The 18,688-nt window shown below is 43.4% G+C and overlaps 1 protein-coding gene across 5 annotated transcripts in view; it reads left to right on the top strand.

Moving 5' to 3' along the window:
- The first annotated feature begins 227 nt into the window (after positions 1-227).
- THRB (thyroid hormone receptor beta) overlaps positions 228-18,688 on the top strand; it is a 505,570-nt gene continuing 487,109 nt past the window's right edge. Inside the window, exon 1 of one of the 5 annotated variants that reach the window (XM_077268912.1) lies at positions 228-626. The gene's annotated coding sequence lies outside the window, so the exon portion shown is untranslated. Of the gene's footprint in view, positions 627-920; positions 949-1,019; positions 1,041-18,688 lie in introns of those variants that run through there. The other 4 variants (XM_077268915.1, XM_077268916.1, XM_077268913.1 and 1 more) reach the window with 4 other exon arrangements.

Here is an 18,688-nt window from a genome sequence, read left to right as displayed (position 1 = left end):
GTAATCCGAACTGACCAAAAAATAATAATAATAATATATATATATATATATATATATATATATATATATATATATATATATATATATATATATATATATATAGGTCCCCAAGTTATTTACCGGAGGGCCCTGTCACCATGACTATGGTATATGTATATTTATGTATACACACACACGCTCCGGGTATGTAATAGAAGCGGTGACATCTTTTTGCTCAGCCCCTCCGTGTGTGCGGTGACATCTTTTTGCTCAGCCCCTCCGTGTGTGCGGCGGCTAGGCTTGCACGGCCCTGTTATGTATCCCATGCCCGTTCCCAGCACTACTTCTCCCACGGTCGCCATTCCTCCCCGGGATGTGCGGGCTAATATGGCTCCCACACGGAGGCAGCTCACGCAGCGGAGCCGAGCTCCGGCCGTACAGTGTGAGGCAGTGTCGGTACTGCTGTGGAGCACAGGCTGCTGCCTCCTCCTCCTCCTCCTCACGCTCCCGCCCTCCCTATCCTTGTTCGTCCTCCCCAGGCAGGGTCATTTCAGGACAAGCCCAGCGCCCTGCTGCAGAATCAGCTGGAGCCGGAGCTTTCCTCCTGCCGGTGCCGCCGCTGCTCGTCCAGTGCATTTGCCTGTCAGGTGAGCGCTCTCCTTCCCTTCCCACATAAGGGCTTCTGCCAGGACACCATGTCTGCGCTGTGCGGCTCGGCTGGGACAAGCTGCAGCTCTGCGGGTTGTGCAATGCTCATGTCATGTTATTATTATACTATCTCTGTGCTGCTGCTGTAACCAGCTCTGGGGGATTGTCTGCGCTGAGGTGGTTAATGCAGCAATGTGTCATGTAGGCTCCAGTCATGTGACTGTAGCACATTCTAATGGTGAGGAGGGAAGGAGCCACATGCGCCGGCTGTGCGGGCAGTGAGCGGCTGACAGCTGACTGAGGGACAGGCAGCTGACTGAGGTGAGGTACAGCTGACGGAGGTACGGCTGACTGAGGTGAGGGACGGCTGACGGAGGGACGGCTGACAGCTGACTGAGGGACGGCTGACTGAGGTGAGGGACGGCTGACGGAGGGACGGCTGACGGAGGGACGGCTGACTGAGGGACGGTGCGCAGTGTTGTGTGCAGTGTGTGACACGGGGTGACTGGGGGGCTGTGCACACTGTAGTCGCATCACATGTGGGGGTCGTTGTATGGGCTTAGTGATATGATGTATTGGGCACTTGTGTTACTCAGGTGCAGTCCTGGGACAGGGAATGGGGCAGTCTGTGTGTGGAGAATGTTCTCCCCATGGATCTGTGTCTTCTGTACACTGCACTGTCTGCTCTATACACTAACTATATACTGACTGGTTACAGACTGGTTACAGGGGGGAAATGTCCAGAAGTTATATAACTCACTAATGTATTGTTCTAGCCCCATTTGCCCCATGCGGTCATCCAATTGTCTCATCATCCTGGGTCCTGGCCATTTTGCTGTGACGACACAGGACAGTTTTTGTTTGTTTTTCGGCAGCACGTGACTGTGCTTGTGAGAACGCCGGCTGACAGCTTATTCCTGTAATCAAAGAGTTATTCCCATGTTCTTGTATGGTAGAATTGCAAAGTGCTTTGTTATAAAAAAAAAATAATCTCCCTTCTCAGGAACTTTTTTATTTTTTTGTTATTGTTTACTGCTTGTTTCTTAGATTACTGGCCACCGCTGAAGTCTAAGCAGTGGTCAAACATGCACAGCGCTTACAAGCTCTTTTCTATAAAGCTTGTAAGAGCGCCTCCCAAGCTGGCTGACGCGCACTAATAGATCGCGATCCCGTCAGCTTCAGTGTCACTGTGCTCCTCCGATGCTGCAGAGGCAAAGCCATCTTGTATAGCATTATATTGAGGGCACAGCTCAGGCCAACAGTGCAACAGGGCCGCTGGTCCAAACTACCAATCAAGCAGGAGCACAACACCTCCTGCAATCAGAAGGATTTGGGCGGTGGTGCCCAAGATCTTGAGTCAGCCCCCTTCTCAGTCAATATATCAGCAGTGACAGAGAGGGGGGCTGGCTTAGCTGGGAGCACAGGACTGGAAGCCAAACTCCTGGAGCCCAGGATAGAACCTAGAATAAAGCAGCCACCATAGGATTAGGACACTATATTAAGTGATTTATAGAATTTATTGTTTGTAGCTAGTTTGTGAGCATTTTTTTCTCCCTGAAACCACTATTGGGGGTCTTCTGTAGATAACGTGGGACAGTTTAGTTGTGAGCTCCAGGATAAAGCTTTGCAGAGTGCTGCGGTATATCTGGGTGCTATATACATAGTAAAACAGGCTTATTTGTGCATTTGTATGTAGACCTTCATAGACATATTCCAGGCCTACATGGATGCCCAGAGGTGTAGCTACAATACGCCAACACTACAGGAGGCGCAGGGGTGGCCATTGCACCCGGGCCCTGGAGCTTAGGGGCCCAGAAGGCCCATATGAAAAGAACAATACTGTTAAAGACCTGTGATAATTTGTGTAGAAACAGCAACTCTTGTCCCTATTTGTACATAGGGCCATATCTATGTAATATAAATGTACATAACATGAGTTTACATTACTTATTATCCATTGTAGCATTTCTTAATCTCCGGCTGTGCATTGATGGGGAACAATATATGTAAAGGTCACGTCACTTTAAGTGATGTGATGACATCCAAGATGACAAGTGAGAACTCTCGTAATAATGTCATAAACTAGAGATTATATGCCTGGAGTGATTGTCTCAGATGTATAGACGATTCCAGTCATAAGGTCAGTGCCAGATAAGTAGAAGCAGTCATCACACCGTAGAGTAGGTCAGCACTCCTCTGCCGGCTCTCTGTCAGCGGTGCTGCTTTCCAGGCACCCCGAGTAGGGTCCCCTGCTGGTCCAGAAGGGGTGAACAGTTCAGTGATGCCAGAAAGGATTATGTTTGGATTATCTGAAAGAGAGAAGTTTGTTTTTTTATTCCACTTTAGCTTTTCGGAAGAATACAGCGTGTTCTCTGGTCTGAAGAGATTCCTGCATTCTTGATGAAAACATTGGAGATGGAAGAGTGTGCCAGCCAGTCTTTTATTACAGACATTTTCGTGTAAACTAACCTAGTTCTTCCCGTGTCCACCCTCCCGCTCCCTCCCTTCATGGGCATTTACAGACACTTGGGCAGATGCCAACTGTGAAGTTCACAGACTGCAAGTGCTGCTACCTTGTCCTTGTTTGAAATGTCAGGCCTGCACGCTCTGAGACCCTGCACGCGCTGAGACCCTGCACGCGCTGAGACCCTGCACGCGCTGAGACCCTGCACGCGCTGAGACCCTGCACGCGCTGAGACCCTGCACGCGCTGAGACCCTGCACGCGCTGAGACCCTGCACGCGCTGAGACCCTGCACGCGCTGAGACCCTGCACGCGCTGAGACCCTGCACGCGCTGAGACCCTGCACGCGCTGAGACCCTGCACGCGCTGAGACCCTGCACGCGCTGAGACCCTGCACGCGCTGAGACCCTGCACGCGCTGAGACCCTGCACGCGCTGAGACCCTGCACGCGCTGAGACCCTGCACGCGCTGAGACCCTGCACGCGCTGAGACCCTGCACGCGCTGAGACCCTGCACGCGCTGAGATCTTGCACGCTCTCAGATCCAGTATGCCCTCAGATCCTGCACGCCCTCAGATCCTGCACGCCCTGAGATCCTGCACTCTGTGAAATCCTGCATTCCTTGAGACCCTGCATGCCCTGAGACCCTGCATGCCCTGAGATCCTGCATGCTCTGAGATCCTGCACGTCCTGAGATCCTGCACGCCCTGAGATCCTGCGCGCTCTGAGATCCTGCGCGCTCTGAGATCCTGCGCGCTCTGAGATCCTGCGCGCTCTGAGATCCTGCGCGCTCTGAGATCCTGCGCGCTCTGAGATCCTGCGCGCTCTGAGATCCTGCGCACTCTGAGATCCTGCGCACTCTGAGATCCTGCGCACTCTGAGATCCTGCGCACTCTGAGATCCTGCACGCTTTCAGATCATGCATGCTGTGAGAACCTGCACGCTCTGACATCCTGTACGCTGAGACCCTGCTTGCTTTGAGATCCTGCACGCTCTAAGATCCTGCACGCTCTGAGATCCTGCACGCTCTGAGATCCTGCACGCTCTGAGATCCTGCACGCTCTGAGATCCTGCACGCTCTGAGATCCTGCACGCTCTGAGATCCTGCACGCTCTGAGATCCTGCACGCTCTGAGATCCTGCACGCTCTGAGATCCTGCACGCTCTGAGATCCTACACGCCCTAAGATCCTGCACACTCTGAGACCCTGCTCACTCTGAGATCCTGCACACTTTGAGACCCTGCTCACTCTGAGATTCTGCACGCTCTGAGACCCTGCTTGTTTTGAGATCCTGCACGCTCTTAGATCCTGCTCGCTCTGAGATCCTGCTCGCTCTGAGATCCTGCTCGCTCTGAGATCCTGCTCGCTCTGAGATCCTGCTCGCTCTGAGATCCTGCTCGCTCTGTGATCCTGCTCGCTCTGTGATCCTGCTCGCTCTGTGATCCTGCTCGCCCTGAGATCCTGCTCACTCTGAGATCCTGCTCACTCTGACATCACGCTGCTCGCTCTGCTGTTCTGTTTGATTTACACTTAGCCGCTTACATGTCATTCGTGTTGCTATGATAATTCGCCTTTTTCTTCTCCTTTTTTTTTATCTCCCTGCTCTCTTACATTAGTCAGACAAAAGCCGGGCCTTTTTTATACCAGGCTTTTCAGGTCATCAATCTCATTAGGATTATCCAGTACTGTCGCTATGTTCCTGAACAGCAGGCTAGAGAATTTCTCCACTCATGTGATCACTTCTGTTGCTCATTTCATTGATGTTTAATTGCTCGCAAATGAATAGTTATATATTTTTAACAGCAACATTGCGTCGGAGACACCAAGTGAAAGCTTACCTTGGTTAACATAGTGGTGGGCAAACAAAATACTTCATAACTAAAAATATATATATATATATATATATATATATATATATATATATATATATATATATATATATATATAAACATTTCACATCAGAGTTAATCACTTTGAGAAATCAAAAAACCTAATTTCAGAAAACTTTTTCAAAAAGTACAAAAATTTACATTAGTTTATTTTTCATTTTTATGTTATATACAGTTATATGAAAAGGTTTGGGCACCCCTATTAATCTTAAGCTTAATATTTTATAAAAATTGTTTTTTTTTTGCAACAGCTATTTCAGTTTCATATATCTAATAACTGTTGGATACAGTAATGTTTCTGCCTTGAAATGAGGTTTATTGTACTGGTGGTGTGGTGTGGTAAGATCCTGCCAGCTAGCTGAGCCCTATATGACAGTCATTTTTATGATAGTCTCCAGACTACAACTCACTTGCAGACTACAGTCTATAGCCTGTTGACACGCTGTAAAAAGAGCCGGCTGTCTTGAAATTCCAGAAGTGATTCCATTAATAAATAGGGGATTTCTTCTTAAACTAAAAAGACAGAATATTATTTATAATTATATAAAAACACTCTTGTAGCCCTCCACCATATACCAGCCCAAACACCTTTACATTTTTGTACCAGTTTAATATACTGTAAATGCACCATGTATAAATATGCGTCACATACAAAGTGCTTTGCCATTACAGATTTTAACGTAGAGATTTTTTTTATTAAAGAAGGAGATAGAGTTTGTCAGCCCAAAATGACTGTTCAAATCAAGCACCTGTGCTTGGTGCATCCTTGCTGTGACGAAATGGTTTGGTGCACCTTCTCATCCACTTGTTTTCCATCTATCTCCTTCCGCTCTTCTGTGATTGACAGCTCTGGCATTACAAGAGCGTAGATAGTTAGAAAATAAGTGAAAATATGCACTGAACAATTTGACCATGCTTTGGGTGCAGGATGTGCTTGTGCTTGGCTTGAACAGTCATTTCATGCAAACACAGTCTCCTTAAAGGGGTATACGGGACTTTACAAAAAAAACAAAAAATGTACCTAAGCACTAAGAGCCTGCACGGTGCTGTTGTTCCTGGGCACAGAGCAGTCACAGACCGCTCCTGCTGGCAATTCAGCTGTGTCTGCTGATGTGACAGAGCAGGACTTCCGTCGTCATTCTGACTGACGGCCAGCTCCCCCAGTTTGGAAGCGAGGATCCAGCTGTCAATCAGAATGACTTCGGAAGTCCCACCCCGTCATCAGAGCAGAGTGGAAAAGAAGCCTCCACCCTGTAGACGTGATGTCAGCAGAGGCTTCCGAGTCCCCGGCAGGAGCGGTCTGTGACGCTCTGTGTCGGGAAAGAACGGCGCCAGGCAGAAAAGGCAGGTAAAGCTGCAATTACCTGCCTGTTAGTGCTTAGGTAATTTTTTTTGTTTTTTTGTAAAGTCCCAGATTATGTAAAGTCCCCTTTAACTATGTTCTTCTTTTATAGTGTGCTAAATATCTTTACATTAAAATCTATGACTGTAAAGCACTTTGTATGCAGTGTATATATTTTTACATGATGCATAAATATTAAACTAGTGCAACCCCCCAAAAAAACAGTAACATCCAGAAGGTCAAGACTTCTGGTTTGAACAGTGATTTTGTGCAGATAGACTCCATTTCAATTCTATGCCTAAAACATTTTCATCCAAAATGATATGCAAGATAACTTTTGGACCCTAAGGCAAAGGAGTGGCGAAATGAAAAAACAAACAAAAAAGTTTTATTCCGCTCTGCAGCCACTATTACATCATGTGTCCTGCTCAACATGGAAAATTTGGTCTAAAACACTAAAAATTCACATCAAGTAAATTGTGTCATCAGTCTAGTTATAGATTCATATATGAAGTAATGTAATGATTGGCTCGGCCATTTGATCATACATGGTTAAATAGAAGCTATCATTAAAAATTACTTATTGTTTTGTGTTAAATGTATTTTTTTAGTTTGGCAATTTTTTTTATACCATGATTTTTTAATTAACCCCTTAACCCCAGGAGTTATTTTCGTTTTTGTTTCCGTTTTTTTGTTCCCCTTCTTCCCAGAGCCATAACTTTTTTTTATTTTTTTGCCACTATGGCCATATGAGGGTTTGTTTTTTGCAGGACAAGTTGTACTTTTGAATGACACCATTGATTTTAACATATAGTATACTGGAAAATGGGAAAAAAATTCCAAGTGCGGTGAAACTGCAAGAAAAGTGCAATCCCACAGTTGTTTTTGAGATATTTTTACCTTGTTCACTATATGCTAAAACTGACTGCCATTATCATTCTCCAGGTCATTACGAGTTCATAGACACCAAACATGTCTAGGTTCTTTTTTATCTATGAGGTAAAAAAAAATTCAAAATTAGTTAAAAAAAAAAGTGCCATTTTCCGATACCCGTAGCGTCTACATTTTTCGTGATCTCTTGTTGGGTGAGGGCTTATTTTTGCGTACCGAGCTGACGTTTTTAATGATACCATTTTGGTGCTGATACAATATTTTGATCGACGGTTATTGCCTTTTATTGCAATGTTGCCGCAACCAAAAAACCGTAATTGCCGTTTTTACTTTTTTTCTCATTACGCCGTTTAGCAATCAAGTTAATTCTTTTTTCATATTGATAGATCGTGCATGTTTGATTTTTTTGATTGTTTTATTTTGAATGGGGCGAAAAGGGGGTGATTTGAACTTTTATATATTTTTAATTTTTTAAATATTTTTAAAAACATTTTTTTTACTGTTGGCATGCTTCAATAGTCTCCATGGGAGGCTAGAAGCTAGCATAGCCTGATCGGCTTTGCTACATACAGGCAATGATCAGATCTCCTGTATGTAGCAGAATTGCTCACTTGCTATGACTGTCAATCACTGGGCGGTGCTCATAGCAATCCAGCAGTGACAACCATAGAGGTCTGCTGGAGACCTCTGGTTGTCATGCCAACCCATCGGCGACCCGTGGTCACGTGAAACGGGCGCCGATAGGCGGGATTTCCGGTGCTCTTACCGGAAGCACGTGTTAAATGGCTCTGTGAGAGATTGACAGCATTTACAGTTAGGTCCATATATATTTGGATAGAGACAACATTTTTCTAGTTTTGGTTATAGACATTACCACAATGAATTTTAAACAAAACAATTCAGATGCAGTTGAAGTTCAGACTTTCAGCTTTCATTTGAGGGTATCCACATTAAAATCGGATGAAGGGTTTAGGAGTTTCAGCTACTTAACATGGGCCACCCTGTTTTTAAAAGGACCAAAAGTAATTGGACAGATTCAATAATTTTAAATAAAATGTTCATTTCTAGTACTTGGTTGAAAACCCTTTGTTGGCAATGACTGCCTGAAGTCTTGAACTCATGGACATCACCAGACGCTGTGTTTCCTCCTTTTTGATGCTCTGCCAGGCCTTCACTGCGGTGGTTTTCAGTTGCTGTTTGTTTGTGGGCCTTTCTGTCTGAAGTTTAGTCTTTAACAAGTGAAATGCATGCTCAATTTGGTTGAGATCAGGTGACTGACTTGGCCATTCAAGAATATTCCACTTCTTTGATTTAATTAACTCCTGGGTTGCTTTGGCTTCATGTTTTGGGTCATTGTCCATCTGTAGTATAAAATGACGACCAATCAGTTTTGCTGCATTTGGCTGGATCTGAGCACACAGTATGGCTCTGAATACCTCAGAATTCATTTGGCTGCTTCTGTCCTGTGTCACATCATGAATAAACACTAGTGACCCAGTGCCACTGGCAGCCATGCATGCCCAAGCCATCACACTGCCTCCGCCGTGTTTTACAGATGATGTGGTATGCTTTGGATCATGAGCTGTACCACGCCTTCGCCATACTTTTCTCTTTCCATCATTCTGGTAGAGGTTGATCATGGTTTCATCTGTCCAAAGAATGTTCTTCCAGAACTGTGCTGGCTTTTTTAGATGTTTTATAGCAAAGTCCAGTCTAGCCTTTTTATTCTTGATTCTTATGAGTGGCTTGCACCGTGCAGTGAACCCTCTGTAGTTACTTTCATGCAGTCTTCTCTTTATGGTAGATTTGGATATTGATACGCCGACCTCCTGGAGAGTGTTGTTCACTTGGTTGGCTGTTGTGAAGGGGTTTCTCTTCACCATGGAGATTATTCTGCGATCATCCACCACTGTTGTCTTCCGTGGACGCCCAGGTCTTTTTGCATTGATGAGTTCACCAGTGCTTTCTTTCTTTCTCAGGATGTACTAAACTGTAGATTTTGCCACTCCTAATATTGTAGCAATTTCTCGGCTTGTTTTTTTCTGTTTTCGCAGCTTAAGGATGGCTTGTTTCACTTGCATGGAGAGCTCCTTTGACCGCATGTTTACTTCACAGCAAAACCTTCCAAATGCAAGCACCACATCTCAAATCAACTCCAGGCCTTTTATCTGCTTAATTGAGAATGACATAACGAAGGGATTGCCCACACCTGTTCATGAAATAGCCTTGGAGTCAATTGTCCAATTACTTTTGGTCCCTTTAAAAACAGGGTCGCACATGTTAAGGAGCTGAAACTCCTAAACCCTTCATCCAATTTTATTGTGGATACCCTCAAATGAAAGCTGAAAGTCTGAACTTCAACTGCATCTGAATTGTTTTGTTTAAAATTCATTGTGGTAATGTCTATAACCAAAATTAGAAAAATGTTGTCTCTGTCCAAATATATATGGACCTAACTGTAACTAGTTAACAGCCGTGGGTGGATTGTGATTTCACCCACGGCTGTTAGAGTCACATGTCAGCTGTCCAAAACATCAAAGGGAGGTAGTCCAACATTGGCATACTATTACACTCTATGTCGGAAAGGGGTTAAAAGTAAAATTAGTAATCTTGTAATTTTTACACTGGCCACTGAGGCTTATTTTTCAGATGCCCATTTCCTGTCCTTTAAGAAAGAATTCTCAGCAAGTCTTCTTATCTTCAGAGGCAGGACTACAATGACAGGTAACACTTGTATACACAAAACACAGAATCCACCAACCACAATATGCAATGTTCTAGTTGACCCTGATCCTCCTCCTTCGCAATCACTTTTGCACATGCTCATTAGATACTTAAATACACCATCAGGGAACTCACCACTGTGGTTCCTAACTTGTGTTGTGTCTTGAAGCAAAAGGAAATTAGAGTCTAAAAATGCACCAGTAGCCAGTGTGGAAATTGCAAGATTTCTATGTGCCAAAAATGGAAAAAAATGTTTAAAACTACATTTAAGAAAAAAAAATGTAACCAATAGGTCATTTTCTGGTGATCGCTTCCCTTGAAGGAAGCTTTTCTTAACATTCTTGTGTTTCCTTTAGCTCTTTAGTGCTGCCACACTGTTGTTTTTTTACTAAGTTTTACCAGGACAAGAAAATTGACTTAGGTTTCCTTTCCATATTTTTCTTGTTTTTTATTGGGCATATAGAAAATCTTTATATATATACCGGAAGTAAAAAAAATTGAGGTTTAATACATCTCATTCAAAACTTTACAGCCTGTGGCTCACTGTTAAAGTCTCTGCCTTCCATGCAACAGGTCCTATGTTTGAATTGCAGCAGTGACAAGCTACAAAATGGAGATGAAAATTTCTGAAACATATAGCGACATCCAGGAGAACAGTAAGATGCCAAGGGTCGGGTATGAGAACCTGAACTTACATTGGTCCGATCCTCCCTAATTGTGACATGTGGGTTGTAGTACCTAATTTTTTTACAATCTTTAGATATATGTGGAAACCTCACATTTGTCAAGAAAGTAACTTATGTATTGGCTCTTTCTGCACATTTTGCAGTTATTATTTAAGCAGGACTGGAAGAAGAATAAAAAGGTAATTTATTGAAGAACAGAAAGCTGGAAAATGTGGGTGGGAAATGATCAATTGAAGTTACAGGCCCTAGACCTGAGGCTGTATCACTGAGCGATTGTAAAGATATTTGCTGTTCTGATTTCAGACAATATATCAGCATGGAACATTTGAAATGTTTACTAAGGCCGGGGTCACACTTGTGAGTGTCATGTGAGAAATTCGCATCAATACCCGACACTGCCGCCGGCACTCGGGACCGGAGCGTGCAGCCCGACACTCCAGTCCCAAGGGCCGGGTATTGATGCGAGAGACTCGGGCGAGTGTCACACTCGCACGTGTGACCCTGGCCTAAGGCTGTGTTCACATGCAGCAGTCGTGCTGTGGCTTTCCTTGCACAATCACTTAATCTTGCAAAAAAAAAACAGCTGTGCCACTTGCAAGACGAGACGACGTGTCCGATCATAATAGTCCGCATTTTTGCAGGTGCAGCAGTTGCACGCTGGAGCACTTAGCATAATTTGAACGTAGCCTAAAGGTATAATATTTCACTATGTATTTCTTTTTTTATCCAGTAGAAGAGAAATTCTGAGCAAGCGGTGTGTTTTCTGTGCCAATGCACGATTCCTGGTAGGATATGCACCTTTCTTGATTTCCTTATATGTGTTCCTGACACATGTGCATAAATTGTAGATGACCGAGTGATACTTTGGGTTACCGTAGTACATAGAGTGGGCATGTCTGTTTGTCTCTATGCCGCTTCTAAAGAGTATTTTGGTAATGGCACATTTTATCCGCAGGCCTGCAAAAATATAAAAACAACGCAGTGGTTATTATTAATGAAATGGCGATTTTCATTTTTTTTGTTTTTTCTTCCAAGAGCCATTTTTTTAATTTTTCCGTCAATATAGCCGTATGTGGGCTTGTTCATTGCGGGACGAGTTGTACTTTTGAATAACAAGATTTGATTTTACAACATAGTGTACTGAACAACAGGAAAAAAAATCCAAGTGCGTTGAAATTACAAAAAAAAGTGCAATTCCACAATTTTTTTTACTTACAATGATCACTATATGGTAAAACTGACCAGGCAATATGATTCCCCAGGGCAGTATGAGTACATAGATACCAAACATGTAAAAACATTTTTTTTTTTTAAATTTGGAAAAAAAATGTTCTTGTCACCATTTTCCGAGACCTGTAACGTTTTCATTTTTCATAATATGGGCTGTGTGGGGGCTTGTTTTTTGCTCCCTGAGCTGACTTTTTACTGATACCACTTTCGGGTAAATATGATGTTTTCATTGCCTCTTATTGCATATTATTGCAATGTTGCGGTGGCCGAAAAAAAACCCCATAATTTTGCCATTTTGATTTTTTCCTCATTGCGCTGTTTACCGATCGGATTAATTTACTTTATATTTTTAGAGATCGGACTTTTACAAACGCACCGATAGCAAGTATGTGTATTTTTATTGCTTTGTGTTTTTTAATTTTTTTCCTATTTTTAAAAAAGTTTTTTTAAAACGTCTTACTGTATGTAACAGTTCCCATACAGGGCTTGAAGCGGCAATCGTAATGACAGGCCTGGGGGTCATTGACAAACTCCCTGGATGTCATGACAACCCATCGGTGTCCTACGATTACATCACAGGTGCGCCGATGGGCACGTGGAATGATGCGTCCTCTGCCGACGTGTGTTTAATGCCGCTGTCAGAGATTGACAGCAGCATTTAGCAGGTTAACAGCTATCGGCGGAGCTCTGTTCCACCAGCGGCTGTTAAAGGCACATGATGGCCGATTAAAGCAACCATCATCTGCCAGGAAAGATGAGGATTTGGCATGCAAGCCCACATCAAAAGCAGGGACATGAGATATGATGTACATGTATGTCATATGTCATGAAGGGGTTAAAGGCACAAATATGGCATTAACTAGTAAATCTCAGCCTTGGAAGGATCAATTTATTTTATATATGAAGGGATAATACAGATCTTTTTAATGACCTTTTTACAGGAAGAAGGTTTAATCATCATCACAGACACAATGTTTTACTGTAAAGGTACCGTCACACTAAACGATATCGCTAGCGATCCGTGACGTTGCAGCGTCCTGGCTAGCGATATCGTTGTGTTTGACACGCAGCAGCGATCTGGATCCCGCTGTGACATCGCTGGTCGTTGATTAAAGTTCAGAACTTTATTTGGTCGTCAGATCGCCGTGTATCGTTGTGTTTGACAGCAAAAGCAACGATACCAGCGATGTTTTACAATGGTAACCAGGGTAAATATCGGGTTACTAAGTGCAGGGCCGCGCTTAGTAACCCGATATTTACCCTGGTTACCAGTGTAAAATGTAAAAAAACAAACAGTACATACTCACCCTCTGATGTCTGTCACACGTCCCTCGCCGTCCGCTTCCTGCACTGACTGAGCGCCGGCCGCAAAGTGAAAGTACAGCACAGCGGTGACGTCACCACTCTGCTGTTAGGGCCGGCGCTCAGTCAGTGCAGGAAGCGGACGCCGGGGGACGCGAAGGTGAGTATGTAGTGTTTGTTTTTTTACATTTTACACTGGTAACCAGGGTAAACATCGGGTTACTAAGCGCGGCCCTGCGCTTAGCAACCCGATGTTTACCCTGGTTACCCGGGGACCTCGGCATCGTTGGTCGCTGGAGAGCGGTCTGTGTGACAGCTCTCCAGCGACCAAACAGTGACGCTGCAGCGATCGGCATCGTCTGTATCGCTGCAGCGTCGCTTAGTGTGAAGGTACCTTTAGAGCAGTGATACTGTGAAACTCTCTGCCACAGCATGATGTAAGCGTTGATTCACTACTAAAGCACAATGAAGGAAATTTTCTCTAACATGGGGTTTTTAGCTTCTTCCCCGTGTTTTTTTCTTGTCTGATTCTGTATGTTAAATCGTAGGTTGAACTTGATGGACTTACAGTTGTGCTCAAAAGTTTAGATACCCCAGCAGAATTTTTGCTTTCTTGGCCTTTTTTCAGAATATGAATGATAACACCAAAACGTTTCCTCCACTCATGGTTAGTGGTTGGAATGTTAGAGGTGGCAATACATGGTATTAAGAAATGGGATATGTGAACTTTTGATCAGGGTCATTTGGATGTTTTGGGTTGTCATTATGATTTAAAAAGAGAAAACACAATAGTTTGACAATAAATGGTTTCACTCAACCACTAACCATGAGTGGAGAAAAAGTTTTGGTATTAGCATTCATATTCTCTAAAAAAAAAAAAAGGACAAGAAAGCAAAAATTCTGCGGGGTATGTAAACTTTTGAGCACAACTGTACATCTACATTCTTTTCTTTTCAATGTTCTTTTTATTGATTTTCATTAAAGAACAGATGTACAAACATGTATAAAATACAAAAAAGAGAACAGTTAATAGAACGACATTAGTTAAACTTCGAGTAAAAGCTCTTAGGACAAACATAGAGCTTTGAGGTCACTCAGATTATATGTAGGTAATACAATTGTATTATATGAATGATGAGTAGTTGTCAATTGGAGGATACAAAAAACTTCTTTTATATTAAGAGGTAGGAAGGTGTTCCTGCAATCAGACATTAATTATGTTCGGTCTAATAATGCTGGTCGTCGAAAGATAAAAACAACACAATTAAAGGAGAAAGAATTTAGAGAAGAAAAGGAGGTAGAAAAGAAGGGATCAGAATTCAGGGATAAAGATGGGGAGGGGGGGTAGCACCTTGTTCTGCAGTCGGCCTCGTTTAAGGTATGTCTTCAGACATCAGATGTTTGTTAGATCTATAGAGGGCCCAAGGGAGCCACGTTTCTTTGAATGATGGGATCGTATGGTTCACGGAGGTTGCTAATTCAGCTAATCTGTAAAGTTGGTCAATTTTGGATAATAGTTGTGGGAGTGTGGGTATTTTTGTTGATTTCCAGAGTGTCGGCACCAGTAGCTTAGCAGCCGCTATGATGTTGTAGGCTAAGGAAGAGGAGCGGCGAGATAGATTGGGGCAAATGGGTAGGTTTAAAAGAACAGACTCTGGTGTTAGCTTCAATTTTTTACCTACGATATCCAGGATAGTCGTCTCCACAAGAGACCAAAATTGTTGTAGGATGGGGCAAGACCACCATAAGTGAAAATAGTCACCTGTTCCTTTTTTGCATCTCCAACATGTGGTAGAGGTGTAACTGTACATCTACATTCAATCTCATTTTCAGTGACCATGAATATTAAAGTCCTGGACAACCCCTTTAAGTTAAGTATAGCACCTCCAGTAAGTGTTTTATCAGAGGATTATGGTGCACGAGCCGCCTTATATTGTTGCTATAGCTTGTAATGGATTTCCTCCTTAAACCAAGTTGCTCCTTTTGCTTTTCACAAGTGCACAATGAGGGAGGTCATTCACAGGAAGCCTCATGAATATGCAGATATAAATGTAGGATAATATTGGACGCAGTACAGATTGCTTCTATAAACTAGACAAAATAAAAGAGGACATCAAACTCCTGCAGGAAGGACAGCTGGTTTATACAAGATGTTTTTTTTCTGCAGTGCAGCTGATGAGGACGGATGATTCTCCTGATGTTATTAACGTGAAACATATGAGTTTCTTGTGTTTGATTAATAACAGGTTGGTAATTATATAAACAGGAGAAAAGCTGTCTGTGTTGGGGTTTATTTGTAGTAAGCAATTGATTGTGATACCCTACAGAGAACAGGAATAGAGTTCATGATTCTAAACGTTGCTGTTAATATTTTATTATAGGGATATCCCAGGTAGAAGAAGTTATCACATATCACTGGGATTGATGATAACTTCTGTATTGGTGGAAACCCAACTGCTGGGACTCCACAGATCACCTTTTATCCCCAAAAGAATAGAATGATGCAGCAGTGCACATTAAGTGAGACTGCCGGAGCTCTTTACTCGACTTTCTCCAGCAGTCCCATAGGAGTGAATGGAGCAGCAGTTGAGTGTGCCCACTGCCTCTTCATGCTAAGGGGGATAAGAGCGCCCTATTCCTATGCTCAGCAGTCAGAACCATAGCAATCTAGAAGGTATTATAAGTGATACGTTCTAACCAGAAAACCCCTAGTAACATTTTTGATTGCTTTAATGTATCCAAAATAAAAATCAATGGAACTTTGGAAATATTGTACAGTTTTGTGTTCGCAGCCCCTATGCAGACTAATGTCTGCATAGTGCCCTCATAGGTCTGATCCTGTAGACATATTGTACACCCTACAACAGAAATAAATTGTAAATATACTAAAATAAAAAAACTGAATATTCAGTAGTATCCTGATCCCTGTAGTGATGACAGTAAGCATGGTACATGATTGCCGAAGTCAATGATGGGCTGCAGTGGTCACTTGGTGAATATGACTGGCAGTTGAAAATAGACCAGCAGAAGACTATCATACATTGTACACTAGTTTGGTGGGGATTGAAGAAGTGAGTCATTATAGTAAGTTTTTTATTTAGTTTTTATAGTTACCGTATATACTCGAGTATAAGCCAACCTGAGTATAAGTCGAGGCACCTAATTTTGCCATGAAAAACTGGGTACGCTTATTTAGTATAAGCCAGGTATGCATTGCCCCTTATCCCTATCATGGTATGAATGGCTCCCCATCCCTGTCCTTGTATGCATGGCACCCCCATCCCTATCCTGGTATGCATGGCTCCCCCGTCCTTGTATGCATGGCTCCTTATCCCCTATCCTTGTGTGCATGGCTCCCCCATCGCTGTCCTGGTATGCATGGCTCCTTATCCCCTGTCCTTGTATGCTTGGCCCCCCCAGTCCCTGTCCTTGTATGCATGTTTCCTATTAAAAAAAACCAAACATCCTACTCGCCTTCCTGCTCAGCCCTCGCTGCATCTCGTTGGTTTCGGCGCCAGCAGCATTTCCGGCCAAGCGATCATGTGGCCCCCCTCATTATGGTAATGAATATTCACTCCACGCCTATGGGAGTGGAGAGGCATGCATATTCATTACCTTAATGAGCGGTGCCACATGATCGCTCAGCCAGAAATGCTGCTGGCGCCGAAACCAACAAGATGCAGCGGGTCCGATGGGCGTCGCACGTCCGGTGCCTCCCATCTTCATGGGATGACGTCCTCTTCTTTGCTTCCTGTCGCGGCTCCTGCGCAGGTGTAATTCTCTGCCCTGCTGAGGGCAGAGCAAAGTACTGCAGTGCGCAGGTGCCGGGAAAGGTCAGAGAGGCCCAGCATCTGCGCACTGCAGTACTTTACGCTACCCTTAACAGGGAAGACAAAGTACGCCTGCGCCGGAGCCGCAACACGAAGCAAGGAGGATGACGACATTGTATGAAGATGGAAGGCGCCGGACCTGCGATGCCCATTGGACCCGGACCACCCCTGGGTGAGTATAATCTAACTTGTTTTTCTTATCTTTCAGGTTACATCGCGGGCTTATCTACAGCATTACAGAATGCTGTAGATAAACCCCTAATGGCGGTGGTTGCAGCTTATGTGTGAATAATTAGGTGACAGATTCCCTTTAATCGCTGCATTTCTTCCACTTTTTTGTGTGGGAAATTCGCTGCATTAATAGTTCAAATAAAGTGGATGTGTTTTCACAAAAACTCATGATCTGTATGGAGCCTGAAAAGAATGCAGATAGAATAACAATTTGCTTCATCAGTGCATCAAATCTGCACCAAAAACACATCAAAAAGCATAAAAAATGTAATAAACCGAGCAGTTTACTGTAGCAGAACACATGCTGAAAACACATTGTTTCCACATTGGGGATATGGCCTCACGCTACACGGAGAGGACATACATCATGGCTTTCAGTACATTTTCATTACTATATAAATAGCAATCATAATAGAAACACACATGACATACTTTGGTGAAACTGAAAGTCAGTTGAAAGGGTTAGACAGGGCTACTGGGTCTAAGAAAGTGACTAATGGATATACTGTCAATTTATGGCAATTACATGGTTTGCAAAGCTGTAATTGTTCATATAGCTGCAGTACATAAATGCCAGTGCAGTTATACAAATAAGCAGCCTTTCCCAGGACCATATCTACAGCTCACTCTGCCTTGGTCACTAAGACAGAATAGGAATCCTCTAAAGGCATTAATTATCGTCATGATTCCATTATTTCCAAGCAATTATCATCATGATGCTTGGTGAGCATTAACTGAAGAAATATGCACTATACAATAAATATACTATAATACAAGCAAATTATCAGGGGTAAAACTGGTACATGTAAGTTTAGCTCATAGTAATATGTAATCTTGGCATTGCTGCAATCTCAACCCCTTCCGAGTCAGTCTTAGGGTCCATTTACACTGCGCAGTAATAACGGACAGGCATTCTTAGGAGCGTTTCCCGATAATCAGGCAGTATTAACAGACTGACAACCTCCCAATGAATGAGCAAAAGATCATTGTTGCCACACAAAAGATTGGTGTTCTCAGATGTGCACTGATCAATCTGTAATACATTGCTTGGTGTGTGTACGCTGACATTGTTTTCGGCAGCATGAGTCCTGTTGAAAATGGACGATGCGCTGTATACAGTATACACATGCTGAACCTTGTATTTCAGATCGAACAGTGCACGATTGATTAAAAGGTGTTCTGTGTAAGTTGGCTATTAAATGACTGCCAAATGGCAAGCATGTTGCAGTCCGGGGGTCTTTTACCAGTGTTTAGCGGTATCATATATTTATTAGAATTAAAGAGGTCTTTTTTTTTACTATGGGCCTAATAACTGACAGGGAGTCAGTTGTTAACTGCCTGCCTGTTCTACCCAGCACTAGCTCAGAGCAGTCACTGACCACTCCTGCCGGCCTTTTTAGCTGTTCCACATCAACAGAGCAGCTCTTCCTCTTCCATACTGCTCTGTCGATGGCGCCTAAGATATGACTTCCGAC

The sequence above is a fragment of the Ranitomeya variabilis genome, chromosome 6 (genome assembly GCF_051348905.1).
Source record: "Ranitomeya variabilis isolate aRanVar5 chromosome 6, aRanVar5.hap1, whole genome shotgun sequence".
NCBI lineage: Eukaryota > Metazoa > Chordata > Amphibia > Anura > Dendrobatidae > Ranitomeya > Ranitomeya variabilis.
The sequence above is the reverse complement of the archived record's forward strand: the minus strand, read 5'-3'. Positions and strand labels throughout refer to the sequence as shown.